This window comes from Atta colombica, unplaced genomic scaffold (genome assembly GCF_001594045.1).
Source record: "Atta colombica isolate Treedump-2 unplaced genomic scaffold, Acol1.0 scaffold56, whole genome shotgun sequence".
Classification (NCBI taxonomy): Eukaryota; Metazoa; Arthropoda; class Insecta; order Hymenoptera; family Formicidae; genus Atta; species Atta colombica.
In genome coordinates, this window is record NW_017259546.1 from 545,256 (window position 1) to 545,632 (window position 377).

Here is a 377-nt window from a genome sequence, read left to right on the forward strand (position 1 = left end):
TGTTACCAACAGCGTTCCAATTTTAGCACAGTATAATCAGTAGAGACATTCAGCGAAAAAATGCATGTCGCGTAGGCTGCGCAGTTTTTGTTTTGGACCGGATCCAATGAAATACAAGATGACAAGAACGTACATATTACACAAATCCCATGTGAGCAGATATATCCGTGGCAAAAGAAGACAATTTAAAAGCTGCGCCATAAATATTTCTAAACAATATACGTAATATACAATATACATAATTATTTATTAATATACTTTTATAATTATGTTTAATTAGGTAAAACCACAAATATAATATTTTTTTTATTTTATATCTATTGGTAAAATTTATATCATATTCTTGATATTTTTTTTTTACGAAAAATAATTAAATA